This window comes from Pezoporus occidentalis, unplaced genomic scaffold (genome assembly GCF_034315485.1).
Source record: "Pezoporus occidentalis ecotype Australia unplaced genomic scaffold, CSIRO_AGI_Poc_V1 ctg113, whole genome shotgun sequence".
NCBI lineage: Eukaryota > Metazoa > Chordata > Aves > Psittaciformes > Psittacidae > Pezoporus > Pezoporus occidentalis.
In genome coordinates, this window is record NW_026912918.1 from 2,674,720 (window position 1) to 2,686,037 (window position 11,318).

The 11,318-nt window shown below is 51.8% G+C and overlaps 1 long non-coding RNA gene across 1 annotated transcript; it reads left to right on the forward strand.

Annotated features, from left to right (window-relative positions):
* The first annotated feature begins 495 nt into the window (after positions 1–495).
* On the forward strand, positions 496–10,975 carry LOC134172467 (uncharacterized). The gene is made up of 2 exons (XR_009967939.1): positions 496–745; positions 6,724–10,975. It is a non-coding gene; the product is annotated as an uncharacterized LOC134172467 (long non-coding RNA).
* Positions 10,976–11,318: the final 343 nt, after the last annotated feature.

The window sequence follows — 11,318 nt, forward strand, 5'->3', positions numbered from 1 at the left end:
TGTGCTTTGATTCATAGCTACAACAAACGCTATACACCGACACTGGGTATGTTGAGAGATGCACCCTGCAGTTGTTTAGTTTACACGGGGACTTTGGGTACGAGAAAAGCCCAAAGGTCTTTCAGGGACACATTTCACAGTGGTGCCCAAAAGGCCAAGCTGTGTTTGGCTGTAGGCAGCCTCAACATGACCAGTGTCCTTGGTGAGGGGCACCAGGGGCAATGTGGAGGCCGTTGCTCCTCTCCCATCTGCAGGTGCTGCCAGGATCCAGTTCCTTGGTCACGCTGTGGCAGTGGGGAGCCCTGCAGGAGTTTCTCCTTGGTTCCTTCCTTCTTTGTGCTTCAAGATCCTCCTGGGTGCCCAGAGGTTAAGTGTTGATTTCCCAGGTGGGTTACTAGTGAGGTGAGGGGATGCCCAGCAGGCAGGGGTTGGTGGGTGGCTGGAAACTGCCTGCTCCCAGATACTAGAGGTGGGTTTTCAACTTGAAGTGTGGACCTGGCCTGAGCTCGGCATCACTGGGAGTAGGAGGTGGGCCTGGAGCAGATCTGCTGACTCCTGACCGGGGTTCCCTGGGTATCCTTGGGGGTTCTCTGTTGTCCTGGGGCTGCTCCAGCTCCCTCTGGGTCTCAGCCATGCAGCCCAGCCTGAGCCAGACACCGTCCCTGCTTGTGGGTGCTCTGCTGCACCATTACTGAGGCTTCACCAAAGGACCTGGGAGATGTTGCTGACCATGGACCTGCTTCAGGTGCAGCCAGTGGCTGGGTCAGTGAGGGACCTCCAGCCTGGCTTCCTGCATTGTTGACCAGCTTTTGGTTTTGCACCATGGAGCTTTTCCTCCATCTCTGGGGTCAAACCTTTCTTTGCAGTAATGATTTCCCTCCAGCTTTCTTAACATTTCAGTGCAGCCAAAGCCCATAAGCAGTTTTTATCCATCAGAGAAGCGCCGTTGGGGGCACTGTGCGGCGGGAGTAGGGACCTGCTGGGGCTCTGCTCGGCTGGGACCACAGACGGTTTTGTTCCCACTTGTCCATCGGTGTTTTGCTTTTGGTAACTGAATTTTGTTGCTTTGCGGCATGGACTGGCAGTTCCCATTTCACAGCTTTGCGGAGTTTATGGGAATTTAAGAGCTGGATGCAAATGAACTTCATTAACATGCTTAATTATCTTATAAACCTCATATCCATCTGTCCTGCATATGCTTTGTACTCGATGCTTTACGACAAGCGGCCACATTGGGTTTGGCACAAAGAGCCTTTGAGGAAAGCGGAGGGACTGGGCTTTAGTGCCAGGGGCACATATTGGAGGTGAAATGTCATTTTCCAAAGGCTGTGTCAAAGCTGGGAGACTGGAAGCAAACCAGTAAAACACGGGAGGTGACGTGATGTTGGGAATGATTTGCTGAAAGCAAACACTATGGAAGCTTTCCTGATGTGTCAAAAGGGCAGAAATGCTGGCAAGAGGCTCCGGGACAGCAGCTCCCAAGAGGTTGGGTCTGAGAGGGCAGAGCTGGAGCCAGGAGCCCCGACTGTGGCACTGCACTGGAGAGCCTGTCCCCTGCCTGAGTGTCCCCAGATGAGATGGTTTAAGCCAGACGATGTGCAGAGGATGGGTCTGCTGTCAGGTTCGCTACGTGGGTCAGGCTCCTTCCTCTCTGGCACCCAGTGGCTATTGGGGAGCTGTGGGGTCCAGCAGAGCACCCATGAGTGCCCCTCACAGGCCCCAGCCTGGCACACGTGATGATGTCCAATTACACACAGCAACCTCTGGCCCTCGACCGGGATGTGTGGGGACGCTTTAAAACCTGGCTGGTGTGTGTAGTTCTTGGGGGAAGCTGGGCATGGGTTGCCCTGTTTCAAAGATGCCAGGGCGGCAACACCCGTAACAGCAGCAAGAGGGAGCACATGGGGACAGGCTCCCTGTACCCCACTGAGCTCTGCTGCCTGAATCTGTGTTCTGCTGGTGCACGAAGAAAAGCTGAAGCGTTCAAGAGCCCAGGGGAATCTTCTCCAAGCTGAGCCCCTCTGGGTCTAGCTGCCTGTCTCACTGGTCAGTGTTCCAGCCTGGTTTTGGGAACGTGAAGCACCTGAGCCTTCCTAGATGGATGGCTCCTCTCCTGTGTGGGGACTAAACCCTGAATGGTGCCCATTTGCAGCCCAGCATCCTGCCCTTGCATCCCTTGGAGGCACACGACGCACTTCACAATGGGGAGGCTGCACTGCAGTCGCAGCACTGCCATGGGCAGAATCACAGGGAATGCTTTTGTCCTTATTAAATGGCGTTCAAAAATACCATCAGAACTGAGCCTTTACTTCCAGGCTGTTCTGCAAATCCACAGCTCTGGTGGGGAAGAGACTGCAAATCCCAGCCTTGCCTCAGAGCCCCGAAGGTTTTTATGGGCTGTAGCAGGGGCTGAGCACAAACCTTTGCTCTTTTGGATGACAGCATTGTCAGCAGGCACTCAGCACATGGGGTAACCTGTCAGGGTGCTACTTGGTGCCCCCACTTGCCTCTTGTCCCAGAAAAAGCAGTGCTGTTGCTTTACACCATCACTGCTTTTGGAGCGTGCTTGGAATGAAGCCAAAGTAAGATGTGAATTTTTCCAGCCCTGGGAGGGGTCAAGGACCCAGTGTGCAGCAACCCTGGAGCTGCACAGCCCTGGATGGCATTCTGCCACAGCAGCAGTGAGGCCATGAGCCCAGTGAGCGGGGAACGGGCAGTGCGAGGCACAGCAAAGTGCTGATGGAGAATCTCCTTCCCTTCCCTTGCTCTCATCAGCTCACATCATGGCAAAGACACCTTGTTCCTGCAGGGGCTCAGGTAATGCCCAGCCTGGGCACTCCTCTGCCTTCCTCTCTGCACGCAGCCTCCCTGCTCCAAGGTCCCTATTCCATTATTGGCCACCACAGCGCGGCTAGGCATGAAATTTAAGAGAGAGGATGTTGAAAACTTTAGAGCTAGAGCCCTAAGCATTAGCAAACCAGAGCTGGGCTGCAGGGTGAGCAATGCCGCTTGGTGCCACAGCATGACCATGGGCAGTAGGACCCATTCACAGCCAAAGAGCCCCTTCAGAGGGTGGTGGAGGAGGTAGAAAGCCCTGTGCTGGCAGGGAGAAAGATGGGTTTGGCAAGACCCAAGAGTGGACTTTGCTCTGCAGAGACCCCAGCCATGTCCAGCTCCCCCTGGGACTGAGATTTAGGAAGGCTGTGAGCCCAAAACCTTTGCAAAGCCAAGCTCTGGGGAGAGAAAACATGGTTTTAGGGTGGGTTGGTAGGTTTGGAGGTGGGTGCTCTGCGGGTGTTCTGGGGGGAGCTCAGGGACTTGAGCTTGTTCCAGTGTTTAAGGGTGGCCAGAAACAAGATGGAGGCTCCCTTTTTACAAGGAGTCACATGGAAAAGATGAGGGGTGATGGGCACAAAGTTACTTCTGGGGAGATTCTGACTGGACACAAGAGGAAATTTTTTCCTAATGGGAGCAACCAGCCATTGGAATAATCTCCCCAGGGAAGTGGTGCACCCACTGACATTGGACACTTTAAAGGTTCAGCTGGACAGGGCACTGGGGCATTTAGCCGAGGTTTTCCAGGCTTTCTAGGTTTTCTTTCTAGGCTTTACCTAGAAAGGTTGGACCAGAAGATCCTTGAAGTCCCTCCCAGCCCAGTGTTCTGTTATTCTGTGATGTGGCTGGTGAGCACAGGCCCCAAGGGCTTCATGTGTTTTTGGCATCATGGGCAATGTACAGTCCTTTATCGACAGCATCTGTGATTATAGCTCTGTGCCAGCCAGGCTCAGAATCCTTCCTGCTGGAAAAAGGGACAAAATTTACCCTATTTCAATCCATGGAAAATACCAGTGAAATGTGCCCCTCTCAAGTTGTTCCTGCCTGGGGAGCTGCTGTTGCACTGTGCTTTTCCCAGTGTGCAGCGCTGATTCATGTCACAGGACCCACAGCTACACCCATGGGTGCCTGTGAGATCCGGCTGTGCACCAACAGCTCTGACAGGGACAGGTCCTGTTGGTTCTGCTCCTTGTCTCCCAGGAGCTCCAGAAGCGCTTCCTGGTGAAACCCTCCCATCTCCAATGCAAGAGATCGCAGGGAGCCTATGGAGAAGGGAGCATCTGGGAAAGGAGAGGAGCTGCTATGACACTGGGGAGGTGCCTGAAGCCAGAGATCCCCCTGAAATGGTTTTTAGCCCTGGAGGTTCCAAATTTACTGGTAAAGGGGCCCTGTGGGGGCTGGCATTGCTGTGCTGATGCTGAGTGTGCCCACAGTGGCATCGGGAATGGGGAGCCAGGACAGTTTCCAGCTGAAGTCTTGCAGTGTGCATTACACTCAGCTTTCAGGCCAGCTCTCCAGACTCCTCGTTCACTGCTGGCCCCTCTTCTGTACATCTTGTGCTGTTTTCCTTCCCTCAGGTGCATTTTTTGGTGCCCCTGTGCTATCCACACGTGGCAGAAGGCAGCTTCTTGCTTTTGTACCTGCTGCATGCAGGTGTAAACACCTTAAGGAACATCACTGTTAAAGGTGCTTCCCAAACACTGAAGATGCCAGGAAAGACACGTGGAAACCTACAGCTCTGCCCTTTGCTCCTACAGGCAGCTGGAGACAGAGTGGCCCTGGGGACAGGGGACAGGAGTGGCAAAGGCACAGTGCCCGGCATGTCCCGGCCTTTATCTCCCCCTAGTGCCACCCGCTCGGCTCGTTTGCTCCGGGGCTGCGCAGTGCGCAGCCCAGCAGTGCTGCACACAGCGGCCGTGGTGTCTGGGGGAGCCCAGCTCTAGGGCAGCGGTGTCCCGGACCCATGCAGGGAGCACGGCTGCTGCTGGGAGTGCAAGGGATGGGCACGGCTCAGGGTGCAGCCTCGTGGTGGGGCAGGACCCGTGTTGGTGTCAGGAGCAACGACCTGAGTAAGCCAAAAACTTGGTTGAGCAAATGCCAGGCAGGGATGTGGCATTTGACAGCACTAAGGAAGCGTTACCTCTGTGGTGGTGATGAGGAGGAGAGGGAGATGATGGAGAGTGAGGTGATGAAGGCACCCTCCTTAGCCTGAAGGTGAGGTTTCCATGATTGAAATGAGGTTGTTCCAGTGGCAGGGTCAGCTGAACATTGTGACCTGTGCAGGCCTGAGGTTAATGGTTCATCACAGGATCCCCAGGGTGAAAGGAGTCCGTGAGGCCCTGGGGACTGGAAGGACAAGCCCTGACAGGTCTGCACCAAGCTCAGGGCAGCCCCAGCCCTGCTGGAGGTGGGGATCAGTCCTGGGCACTGTGGGACCTCTGGGGACAGGGACCTTGCTGGGTCCTGAGCCTGTCCTGTCCCTGGGCCATGTGTGCACTGAACTATGTCCAGCCTCAGCAAGAGCTGGTGCGGTCTCACACAGCCCATCAGGGCTCTGTAGGTGGCTCCAGCTCTGCTGCCTCCAGCGTGCAGGTCCATCCTCTGCTGTTAGCTCCAAGCTTTCCATCTCCTGTGGCTGAAGCACAGTAAAAGGAGGAAGAGGCTCTTCCCAGAGACTGGCTTGACCTTCAGCCCAGCGCAGTTAGGTGTGTGACAGAGAAGTGGTTATTGACTTTGGCACCATAAAAGGGCTTTGTACAGCTTCGGTGTCATAGCAGGGGTCTACCCATGGGTTTGGCTCCCCAGGGAGCCTCAGGCCCGTTTGCACCCAGGTAATGAGTTGTGCTCTGCCGTGAGTGACCTGGCACCACTGGGGACGCAATCTGGGAGCTGTCCCTGAAGCAGGGACAGATCTAGTCCTGATTTAGTGCATTTCTATGTATTTTAGCTCTTCTGCTCGAGCTGGAGGTCACACAGGGACTCTGAGTGTGCCTGGCTACAAAACACCAGTCCCCTGCAGCCTCCCCCAGCCCTGCTCTGCTCCCCCACTTCCTGTATAAATCCCTGGGCTGTTCCCAGCAGGAATCAGCCCACAGAAGGAGTTTGCTGCACTCTTCTGGCTTGAGAAACATTTCAAATCAGAGGATTCCTCTTTTTCAAACAGCACAGAGGGGAGTCATGCACCCAAAGGGTTAATTGCAATGAAACCCCGCTTGGTTTTAGCACCACCACCCCCCCCACCCCCACCCCCCCCCCCAGCCAGGAGCGTGCTGGCAGCCCTGCACCCGGGTATTTATAGCACAGTGAACTTTGAGTGTGTCCCAAGAGTGGCCAAAGCCCCGGCTGGAAAAGCAGGGATAGCCCGGCAGAGCCAGAGGCTGCCAGGGGTCCTGGCTGCAGCAAAGCAACCAAGGGCACCCGGCCCTGTGCTAGAACTGGGTGCCCCATGGCCAGACAGCACCAGGGCACTCAGGGAACGTGGACTGTGGAAATCCCTATGAACACACCTGGATGGGCAAGGACACGGGGTTAAGTCTCCTTCAGCCACAGTCTTGGAGCAGCATCCTCCCCAGCTAGTGTTCCTGGTTTTGGGAGCAGCGTGTGCTGTCAGCAGGACACAGATACCTTCCCTGTTCCATAACAAACAAGAGGCAGAAGCTCCCACCTTCTCATGCTGACTCAGGTCAGATCTCTTACCTGCAGACAACCTGCCAGCCAGTTCACCACATCCTGGAGTGAGGAGAGCAACGTCAGTTCTGGCTTCCTAACTCTGGAACTGGGCAGAAGAGGTGGGGAGTAGGGATGGCAGGGGATAGGAAGACTTTGTGCACCACCTTGGAAAAACCCTAAAAAAAAAAAAAAAAGGAGGATTTGCTTATCTTCTAATAGGTGTCACCCGTAGCTGTGGATGGATGGGCCCCACATTCGACACAACAGTCCTGGCTGCTAGTTTGTCCGTGCTGATGTGATTTGTAAGAGATGGGGAGAGGTTGGAGTATGCACTGGGCTTCCAGATGGCCACAGCCACACTACAGCCACAGGGAGCTCTGGGCCATGCATTGCTGCCTAGAGCTGGTGAGCCTTGCTCAGCCAGAGCCCCCATCTTCAGCCCAAGGTTGTCCTGCTGCTGGAGTTGTCCCAGATCTGCAGCACTGTCCACAGCCATCAGATGGTCCATCAGTGTCCTGGGCTGTATAGACATCAATGGTCTCTGCAGGAAGCTGATCTTTTTAGGAGCAAGGGAAACAAAGGAAGAAGTGTCTCAAAGGGATGCTGAATGGTGCATGGTGGATAGATGGGTGCTTCCAAAAGGGCATTGATCTGAGGTGGGATCAGATCTGGCAAAGTCAGGTGGAGCAATGTCTTCTTGCCATCAATGTGGGTCAGGAGCCAGCCACAGGCACGAACCAGCTCAGGAGGAGCATTATGAGTCAAAACAGGCTTCTTTCAAAGACAGGGTTGCTGAAAGCGAGCAGTGGTGTCCCTGAGGGTGGGCTGAGCCACTGGCCACTGTGCAGGACACCCCAATCCACCGCAAAGCACCCGGTGCTGTGGCATAGGGTTCTCTGGAAGGCCCCAGCCCTGCTGGTTGATGGTTCTCCAGCAGCAGCATTGCCAAGGCTGGGAGCTGGCTGGAGATATTATTTTTAGGAATGTTTGAGACTGAAGCAGAGAGGCAAACAGGAAGTCCTGGTCTAGCACAACTCTGTGCATGGTGAACTTCTGCTTTGACTGCTCCATGCTGCTGAGGTTCAAATTGCTGTATTTCTTTGTGCAGAAGGGCTAGAAGAAGTGGATATAGGCAACAAGGGTGATTAAAGTAATTGAGTAGCTTCCACACAAGGAACAGCTAAACAGGCTGGGATGCTTCATCCAGGGCCTGAGATGATAAGAGAAAGACAACAGAAATCTGTGTTCACCCCAGGTCAGACAAACCTTCATGAGGATGATGGGAGATGCTTTGCTCACTCAAACGTTATCTCCAGCCCCTGGAGCTGGGGCTGAGCGTAGAACTTACAGACCTGGTTACTGGAAAGCTACCAAGACCACATAGTGACTTTTTTTCCCCCTCAATAGCAACTAAAATGTTTTGGCTCAAATTTGTCTTTTTCTTGTGAGCTTTTGCTGTGATTCTGGCCCCAGAAAGGAGCTTTTCATCTACTGTAGGTAATGTTTGACAGCATTGCAAGCAAATGAAAATTGGGTCTTACAAAGGCCAGTGTCTGGAAATCTTCATCATGGAGGACTGACCTCGTTTATGATCACCTACATGTACAGTTTTGTACAATTCTGTATCTTGGCCAGTTCTGAGGGCAATTGCTCAAGATTGTGCTTTTTTTCCTGAAAGTGCTGGCAATTTATTGGTGGAAAAACTTATTTTATACCTTCAGGAGAATACAATGGCATTGCTGTTGCCCTCTGAGATGTTTTTAGGTCTTAACTACCCCAGGAATGCCAACAGACCTTTGCACCAGCAGGCATAGGAGCGAGCACTGAAATGTCAGGGAAGGGGAGGAATGGTTTCAGTCTTTTGGATGTCTGCATAAAATAGAGGCTGAAAACATGTCTTCAAAATAATTGAGCAAGGATACTGCACATTACATAAGGTTGTTGGGGGAAAAAATAGGCTGATTTACATTTTTATAGGAAATAAAAGGAGTTTAGTGGGTGACATAGCACCTTCCACTGAGAACGTCAGCGTGAGATAAGTGGGCTTCAAATAAAAGAGTAAACATTTTCCTGTGGGGACTGGATCCATCCCAGAGAGCTTGGTCTGGGAGGGAAGCATTTTTTAAAGACAATTTTTGTCGCCATAAATAATACGTTGCTTTAGCACAACGTGTGTGCACTGCAAGGATGCTAATTCCCATCTTTGCCTGCTGATTTTTGCTGGTTCATCTGAGGTTTGGTGCAGCTCCGGGTAGCAAGAAAACTGGACTGCCTCCGTTTTGTGGATGTGGTGTTTTCCAGGGCAAGGGGAGGGCTGGATGTGCTTTTCAGGAACAGAGGGATATTTCAGTGGCTGTCAGAACAGGCTCTAGTTTAGAGATACATTAATTTCATTCACGAGTAGCCCGGTGGGGGTTTTATTCTGGTTTCAGGTTGGTGGCCCTTTGAGATTCGCGATGCCATGCTTCAGATCCGCTGCTGTCTGGCATAACAATTCAGGTTGCTCAAAAGCAGTGATTAGCATAAACGAACGAGCGGGTGAAATGTTCATTATATTGCCTACTGTCATGTTTGTGTACCAGATTTTGTTACCATCTGTCATTTCTGTTTTCTTGTTGTTGCCAAAAGTTGTCATTCTGAATGGAGGGTGGAGACATATTTTGAAAAGCTAACACAAGATAATTTTAGGTACTTTAGGGCTCATATGTTCCGTGCTGGGTGTCAGTAGCTCTCATGTACATCAGCCTGGCGAGTCTTTGATAAATTCTGGGCGGTGATTTAGTTAAAAGAGTTTTTAAAGTCATTGGTTTCAGTCATGCAAATGCGTGAGGTTCTCAGCTCTTGCCAGTTGAATAAAGGATCTGGCCCTCGGAATTGTGAAGAAAAGCTTGAAAATAAAATATTACATTTCTCCTAATGTTTAAAAAAAAGCAAAGAATATAAAGGAAGGGGACATGTAGTGACATCAGACTGTTAAAAACCAAGCTGCTGCCTAAAGATCTGACCAAGGAAAGCGACAGCTTCGCTGCAGCAGACTGCAACGAAGTCCCCAGATTATTTCCAGAGATGTAAATGTCCTGGGGATGAGAAGCTGGACAAATTCAACCTTGAAATAAGTTGCAGCTCTCTCGCAGCGACGGTAACTGCATACTGTGACAATTTGCAAGGGGAGCAGTGTACTCACCAGGGCTTGCAGCCTTTAAAGCAAAATTAGCTCATTTTCAAGTGCACGTTTTCAATTCAGCTTCTGGGAGGAATGGCTCAGCCTGTAAGTGGGGAGTTGGTAGATGAAGCTGTGAGGATTTCTTGACTTGCCCCAGTGCTACAAGATCACCCAGTCCGAGAGCTGGGTGGCCTGTGCCAGCCAGGGAGGGAGAAGGCTCCAGGGCTTTTTGTCTGACCTGAGTTACAGGGCTCAGTGTTCACATGAAATGCAATGATGTGTGGCATCAAAAAATGCAGAAAAGATGATCTAATGGTTTCAGTTCAACTTAAACTCCAGGAAATACAAAGCCTGACAATTTTAAGGATGTTTTTGTGATGGTTGGGCACAGCCAGCCAGTGAACTAACTTCATAACCAAAACTATAAGGATACCCCGGTGTTGTGGTGAGAACTCACACTGGAGTGGGAGTTCGGGGAGCTACTGCTTGGTCAAGGAGAAGGAGATGGGGCTGCCTTTGCTCTGAAAGAGCTCTGAACACCTCTGACTGAAGGCTGGGGTAGACCAGGACCATGTCATGACAACAACCACTTATAGACCAAAGGAGGAGAAGGATGAGAATGAGACTTCTTTCCAGGAAGTCTCAAAAAATCCTGACGTTTCTGGCAGGAAGGATTTGAGCTCTGTGTCCAGAGTCTCAGGCTGCCCACCTGCTGCCGCTGAGCCCTGCTGGGATGTTTGCTGGCTTCAGCAGGATGAGGAGCCACCAAGGGACCTGCCCTGGGAGAGCCTTCAAAGAAGCCCAGAAGTGGCTCCACCATGGTTAAGTCTGCACCAGCTACTGCAGGCACAAAAAGGTAAATCATGTTGTGAGCAAGTGAAATCCACATCCAACTCCCTGTCTTCACTGGATGCCTCCTAGAAGCTTTAAGCAGCTCTATGGTGGGTTTGTACCCTTAGTGGTGCTAGCCACCTAGCCTTGGCTGCCCTGGCTGGCCTGGCCCCCGCTTTGTAACCGCAGGAGGAGGTAGGACCAGGGGTACAAAAAGGGGCTTGAGAGCACAGCTGATGTTGGTGCTGTCAACCAAGGCTCAACCCAAGCGCCACTGTATGTCCAGGCTGGTCACCTCCATAGCTGTAAATCTCAGGTCACTCTCTTCACAACTGCTTCTCCCTCCCCATGCATGGGCTGGGATCAAGGGACTGTGCTTCCTCCAACAACTGGGCTCATGCTGGCTCTGGTATATTCTGTGACGTTTTAAGTTATAAACTTTTCCTGGCAGAGTCTTCATCCATGCAAAATCCTGTATTGGGAGTCTTTGGCTTCTTTTGTTCTATGGGTTTGAGATAACAGCTCTGTCTTGTTTTAACACTTCAGTAATGTAAATTTGCTTTCCTAGCTTGAATTCTCCTGTTTGCTCTCTCCCAGAGGGTAATTTTACAAAGCTCATGAGCAAATTCCACCCAAGCATTTTGGGATGCTGCAAGCATCACCGAAAGCCATTGTGAAAAGGTTGGGTCTGGTTTTCTTTCACAAGTGTGCTTCAGAGTTATCTGGTAAATTGCCCTAAGTATGAGCACCAAGTGCCTCCTTGTATAGAAGAGCCTGGAAGACAGGTGCGAAGCTTTTGAAAAGCTTTCAAATAAACAGG